Genomic DNA, 5,447 nt, shown 5'->3' with positions numbered 1-5,447 from the left:
TGTAATCCCAGTTACTAGGGAAGCTGAGGCATGAGAATCACTTGAACCCACAAGGCAGAGGCTGTAGTGAGCTGAGATCATGCCACTGCACTCCTGCCTGGATGACAGAGTGAGACTCTGTCAAAAAAAAAAAAAAAAGGAGTTGTTTGGTTGCTGTTAATGCCATCAAAGTGTTAAAAGAAGAAAAGACAGACTCACATCAGCTAGCTATCAATTTAGGGTACAGTTAAAAGCCAGAAGAAGCCGGGCTCACACCTGTAATCCCAGTACTTTGGGAGGATCACTTGAGCCCAGGAGTTCGAGACAAGCCCCAGCAACATAGGGATACCCTGTCTCTACAAAAAACAAATTAGCCAGGTGTGGTGATGAGCACCTGTGTTCCCAGCTATTCAGAAGGCTGAGGTGGGAGGATCACTTGAGCCCAGGAGGCTGAGGCTGCAGTGAGCCATGATTGTGCCATTGCACTCCAGCCTGGGCAACAGAGCAAGACCCTATCTCAAAACAAAACAAAACAAAAACCAGACGACCTCTATGGCAGCATGTAAGGAAACCCTCACCTCCTGTGCAGGGCAGACTGTGATGAAAATCAGTCCCATAATCTGATTGCGAGAGTAGCAGGGTTTTATATTTAAAGCCCCAGCAAGTCAGGGCCCTGGGAGGGACGGAGTGGGATCCTGAGGCCTGGTATGGGAGCATCTGTTCTAAAACCCCCTTATTATGCTGAGTTATTTGGGCTGGCAGAATTGGCCTCTCCCCCTGGGTAGAAGAGAGCAGCCTCCCCTTGCCTAGATAACATGCAGATTCCTCACCTGAGGCAGACACCTCACAAGATGATACTTGCCCTCTTCAAGGCCTGATGGTGACTCCCCTCCATGACTCTAGACCAATAACGTTGGTCGTCTCATCAGGGACCAAGTGGGAAGTATTGTCCCATCTATGGAAAGAAAGGGATGATTCACCAAAAGACCTGCAGGAGCTGGTGAACATTTACCAGCAGAATTTGACAGAACATGTTTGGGAACATATCTTGAGGTTGTTAGACTGGGGTCAGCGGGTGGAATAGAAGGCTGAGTAAGACCGGGAGGAGTGGTTCATGCCTGCAATTCCAGCACTTTGGGAGACCTAGGTGGGTGGATCACCTGAAGTCAGGAATTTGAGAACAGCATGGCCAACGTGGTGAAACCCCATCTCTACTAAAAATACAAAAAAATTAGCTGGGCATGGTGGTGCATGCCTGTACTCCCAGCTACTCAGGAGGCTGAGGCACAAGAATCACTTGAACCCAGGCAGCAGAGGTTGGCAGTGAGTCAAGACTGCACCACTGCACTCCAGCCTGGGTGATAGAGCAAGACTCCATCTCAAAAAAAAAAAAAAAAAAAAAAAAGTGAAATAAGGGTATGTTTATTGATATGGGATGCCCTACCTGGTAAGGATTTAACTATTTTTTTAAATTTATTATTTATTTATTTATTTATTTATTTATTTTGAGACGGAGTCTTGCTCTGTAACCCAGGTTGGAGTGCAATGGTGCGATCTCAGCTCACTGCAACCTCTGCCTCCTGAGTTCAAGTGATTCTCCTGCCTCAGCCCCTCCTGAGTAGCTGGGATTACAGGCGCGCACCACCATGCTGGGCTAATTTTTGTATTTTTAGTAGAGATGGGGTTTCACCATGTTGGCCAGCCTGGTCTCAACTCATGACCTCAAGTGATCCATCCGCCTTGACCTCCCAAAGTGCTGGGATTACAGGAGTGAGCCATCACACCTGGCCTGGGATTTAACATTTTAAAGCTTGGCAAGGACATCTGAAGCCTGTTGCAATATGCCCCCTGGGATAGATCTTCAAAGTGTGGAAAAATTATGAGTTCCAGCAAATGAGGTAGAGATGTTGGAACTTCCTTGACAGAATACTTGGAAGAATAAAGGCTCAGAAAAGTGGGCATGCCAGAATAAAATGACTATTATATAAGACTATAGAACCCTCCAGCCTACTGTGTTCTTCATGAGGGCCCAGAAATACTCAATAAATAAACTGATACAAAAGGTGCTAGTTGGAGCAGGGCCACTGGCATTTGCCGGCCAGTGGTGGCTGTCCTCAGCAGGCCAGAGCAATGGTAGCGGAAGCTGCTATGGAACTAGCCTTTCTAGAGTCAGTGGGTATGACAGGAGTCCAGAACAGAGGTCAGGCGACAGCATGTGGTCATGAGAGGCTAAGTGGACATAATTACCATAATAGGCAGAAAGAGCAGAAATATAAGCAGGGATCTATTGTAATGACCAAAAGACCATCGTGTTCCTAGATAGGAAGATGGTGAAGGAGGGTATCTCTTGCTTATAGAAACAAGCAAGAATGAGAGAGCAGAAGGCTGAAGTTAGCCTCTGCAAAGGAAAATCCCCATCTCATACCCAGTTTCCAGGCCCAAATCAGTTTTCAGATATAGAGCCCTTTGTCTTTTTTTTTTTTTTTTTTTTTTTTGAGATGGAGTCTTGCTCTGTTGCCCAGGCTAGAGTGCTGTGGTGTAATTTCGGCTCACTGCAACCTCCACATCCCGGGTTCAAACAATTCTCCTGCCTCAGCCTCCCAAGTAGCTGGGATTACAGGTGCCTACCATCACACCTAGATAATTTTTTGTATTTGTAGTAGAGACGGGGTTTCACCATATTGGCCAGGCTGGTCTCGAACTCCTCACCTCAAGTGATGTGCCCACCTCGGCCTCCCAAAGTGCTGGGATTACAGGCATGAGCCACCAAACATGGCCAGATATAGAGCCCTTTAAGTGAAGTGGGGGCCAGTTCCCTTCAGGAAGAATCCTACAATGCCATGGCAAGTTTATATCGTGGTAATTATCCTATTCTTCCCCCAAAGGTACTTACAGCTGCTTATCAGAGCAACTGCATCCTGGGGAAAGAGAAATACTCAGATCTTTCAAGGCTTTTGGATATAGAGTTGAAATTGACACTAATATTAAGGAACCAAAATGCCATCATGGGCACGTATTAGGGTGGGACATACGGAGGCCAGGTGATGAAAGGAGATCTGGCCCATCAGTCTGCCTGATGGTTATTTCCCTGGCCCCTGAATGCATAGTGGCATAGAGGTACTTAGCAGATAGCAGATCTCTCACATTGGTTTCCTGAAGTAAGAGCCATTACCACACCTGTAATCCCAAGTATGGAGGCCAAGGTGGGAGGATCACTTAAGCTCAGGAGTTTGAGACCGGCCTGGGCAACATAGTGAAACCTCATCTCTACAAAAAAAAATTTTTTTAATTAGCTGGGTATCATGGCACACTCCTGTAGTCCCAGCTACTCAGGGCACTGAGGTGGGAGGATTGGTTGAGCCCGGGAGGTCAAGATTGCAGTGAGCTGAGATTGCACCACTGCACTCCAGCATACGAGACATAATGAAACTGTCACCAAAAAAAAAAAAAAAGGAATAAGAGTCATTAGGGTAGGAAGGGCCAATTAGAAACTGCTTCCTCATCCCTCCCAAAGGAGTAAATCAGAAGCAATTCCCCAGCCCAGGCACAATGGCAGTGGTTGGAGTCACTCACAAAGGATATAAAAGTGGTGGTTCCCAGGATATCCCCATTTAACTCATCAATCTGGCTCTTGCAAAAACCAGACGGATCACTGTAGATGAGGATGCACATAACCAAGTGGCGTCCTGATTGAGTGCTGTGCCAGATGTGCTAGCTTTCTTAGAACAGATCAACAGAGTCCCTGTCATTTAGTCCATAACTGTTAATTTGATGAAGGAAGTAAGATTAGAAGCAGATTTCTGCCAGGCTCAGTGGCTCATGCCTGTAATACCAGCACTTTGGGAGGCCAAGGCAGGCAGATCACTTGAGGTCAGGAGTTTGAGACCAGCCTGACCAATATGGTGAAACCCTGTCTCTACTAAAAATACAGAAATTAGTCAGACGTGGTGGTGGGCACCTGTAATCCCAGCTACTTGGGAGGCTGAGGCACGAGAATCACTTGAACCCGGGAGAGGGAGGTTGCAGTGAGCAGAGATCGAGGCACTGCACTCCAGCAGGGGCAACAGAGCAAGACTCAGTCTCAGAAAAAAAAAAGCAGATTCCTTTCCCTGGGGACAGACAAAAGTGCATGTCCACAGTCTTTCCCCTTTCCCCAGGGCTATGTTAACTGTCCTGCTTTCTGTCACAATAGAGTGGGGACCTTGATCATCTTGGCATTCCACACAACATCACACGATCCATTGTACTGATGACATTGAGCTAATGGAACCTGGTGAACAGAAAGTGGCGAGGCACGTGCTTGCCAGACGTTGGAGGATAAAACCTACAAAGACTCAAGGATCTTTGCAAAATTTGTCAGGGTCCAGTGGGCTGGCACCACCATGTGTCTCCTATCCCTAGGAAAGATGCGCAAAGCCTGGCAGGCCCCTTCAGATATGGGAGATGGCACACACCACACTTGGAAATACTGCTCTAACTAATTTTCAGGGAACTCAAAAGGCTGCTGGTTTTGAGTGGGGCCCATAACAAGAGAGGTTTTTTTCAGTCCAGGCCAAAATGCAAAGTTCCCTGCCACTTGGGCTCATATAGCCTAGCAGATGCCATCTATCTGTGATTCATAGGATGCTTTGAGGAGTCTCTGGCAAGCCCAGAAGGTTCTGGAGCAAGGCCATGCCATCTACAGCAGAGAACTGTTCCAGTTTTAAAAAATAATCTTCTGGCCGGGTGCATTGGCTCACACTTATAATCCCAGCACTTTGGGAGATCAAGGGGGTGGTGGATCACCTGAGGTCAGGAGTTCGAGACCAGCCTGGCCAACATGGTGAAACCCTGTCTCTACTAAAAATACAAAAATTAGTCGGGTGTGGTGGTGCGTGCCTGTAGTCCCAGCTACTCGGGAGGCTGAGGCGCGAGAATGGCTTGAACTAGGGAAGTGGAGGTTGCAATGAGCTGAGATTGTGCCACTGCACTCCAGCCTGGGTGACAGAGCAAGACTCTGTCTCAAAAAAAAAAAGTCTTGCTGTGCTGCAGAGTCCTGACCATTGGACAGGTATGGTGATGTGATCAGAGCTGTCCATTGCAAAGAAGAAACTGTCAGATATACCAAGTCACACAGTTGAGCAGGTGCAGCAATAATCCATCCTGCCATGAAATAGTACATTCCAGATAAGGACTACTCAGCCTAAAGGGCACAAGTAAGTTACATGAACAGGCAGCCAGACGCCCAGGGCACCTCCCCCTGTTGCACCTACGCCTCTCCCTCAACTCACACCTTTGGCCTGATGGGGAGTTCTCTATCACCAGTTGACAGAGGAGGAAAAAAAAGCCCAGATCAGATTCACAGATAAAATGGCTTCCTAGGTTGGTGTGGACTGAAAATGAACTGAAGCCACATTACAGCCACAATCAAGGGTGGCCCCGAAAGGCAGTGGTGAGGGGAAACCCCCTTGATGACAGAGCTGCTGGCA

This window comes from Macaca mulatta, chromosome 16 (genome assembly GCF_049350105.2).
Source record: "Macaca mulatta isolate MMU2019108-1 chromosome 16, T2T-MMU8v2.0, whole genome shotgun sequence".
NCBI lineage: Eukaryota > Metazoa > Chordata > Mammalia > Primates > Cercopithecidae > Macaca > Macaca mulatta.
The sequence above is the reverse complement of the archived record's forward strand: the minus strand, read 5'-3'. Positions refer to the sequence as shown.